The sequence below is a fragment of the Bison bison genome, unplaced genomic scaffold (assembly GCF_000754665.1).
Source record: "Bison bison bison isolate TAMUID 2011002044 unplaced genomic scaffold, Bison_UMD1.0 scf7180017864524, whole genome shotgun sequence".
Classification (NCBI taxonomy): Eukaryota; Metazoa; Chordata; class Mammalia; order Artiodactyla; family Bovidae; genus Bison; species Bison bison.
The window spans coordinates 1,949,434-1,951,005 of NW_011495075.1; the positions used below are offsets into that span (position 1 = coordinate 1,949,434).

A 1,572-nucleotide genomic window follows, 5' to 3' on the forward strand; every position below is an offset into this window, starting at 1 on the left:
GAGTCAGTTCTTCGAATCAGGTGGCCAAAGTATTGGAGCTTCAGCTTCAGCATCAGTCCTTCCAAAGAATATTCAGGGTTGATTTCCTTTAGGATTGACTGGTTTGATCTCCTTGCTGTCCAAGGGACTCTCTAGAGTCTTCTCCAACACCACAGTTCAAAAGCATCAATTCTTTGGTGCTCAGCTTTCTTTATGGTCCAACTCTCACATCCATACATGACCACTGGAAAAACCATAGCTTTGACCATATGGACCTTTGTTGGCAAAGTGTTGTCTCTGCTCTTTTGCTGTCTGCTGCTGCTGCTAAGTCACTTCAGTTGTGTCCGACCCTGTGTGACCCCAGAGACGGCAGCCTGCCAGGCTCCGCCGTCCCTGGGATTCTCCAGGCAAGAACACTGGAGTGGGTTGCCATTTCCTTCTCCAATGCATGAAAGTGAAAAGTGAAAGAGAAGGCGCTCAGTCGTGTAAGACTCCTAGTGATCCCATGGACTGCAGCCTACCAGGCTCCGCGGTCCATGGGATTTTCCAGGCAACAGTACTAGAGTGGGTTGCCACTGCCTTCTCCTAATTTTCCTTCCAAGTAGTAAGCAACTTTTAATTTCATGGCTACAGTCACTGTCTGCATCGATTTTGAAGCCCAAGAAAATAAAATCTGTCACTGTTTCCACTTTTCCCCTTCTATTTGCCTTGAAGTAATGGGACCGGATGCCATAAGGATAAAATAATAATTTTTAAGTTTCCAGTTGGGAAATTTCAATGAGACGTCATTTCTTATTTAACCATGAGAAGTTATTTGGCTAGAAATACCAGCAATGGACTAGTAATTTCAATGGACTAGTGAAGCAATGGACTTGTAATTTCATTATTAAAATGTGCCATGCAAAGAAATTATTGTCATAAGGCTGGTTTTTATCTGAAAAAAAAAAAAAAGTCTGGGATTTACATACAGTCTTGGTTAGGAAAGTTGCTGTCTTAAGTTTCTACGTGCTTAACATGAAAGTGGGTGCCTTCCTTGTGTGTACATTAAGCAATGAATATATATTTGTTCGATTTTTGTTGATCAGTGATTTCATGATTTTGCTTTGTGACTTTCTCTTAAGAAAACAAATTATAGTGATTTTGCCCGCGTTTCTCCGTATCCTATAGAAGGGAGAGTGGATCGGAGGAGGGCTCTTAGAGGGGCCTGGCGGTCCATTTTTCGTAAATAACACAGACCGCCAGGCAGCAACACAACAGGGCCGGCAGACTCATTAGACAGACTGCGAAGGTATGCGGGCATTTAAAAAACATCTGATGATGATGAAGTATGTGTGTGGGCGTGCTTTACAGGGTTGCCGCACCTGGATTACACGCGGTCTCCTCTTCCCGTAGCCTTCAGGTAGGTTGGCAGTAAGACAATGTTTGTTTTTTTTTTCCTTTTTTCAACTGTACCTCTCTCCGCTGCGGTTTCAAAGCGGGCCCCTCCCACAAATGCAGAGGGTCCGCGCCCATTATTAAAGAGTGTGCCAGCCCAGGAGAGGCGCCATAAGCGCCCCGTCTCAAACCCCGAGCACTGGACGCCCCCTGCAAAGC

At 45.0% G+C, this 1,572-nt stretch overlaps 1 long non-coding RNA gene across 1 annotated transcript in view; it reads right to left on the bottom strand.

Moving 5' to 3' along the window:
• The window catches only part of LOC104981833, a 7,931-nt gene extending 6,359 nt beyond the window's left edge, over positions 1-1,572 (bottom strand). Inside the window, exon 1 of the long non-coding RNA XR_824421.1 lies at positions 1,341-1,572. This is a non-coding gene — a long non-coding RNA (uncharacterized LOC104981833). The remainder of the gene's footprint in view (positions 1-1,340) is intronic.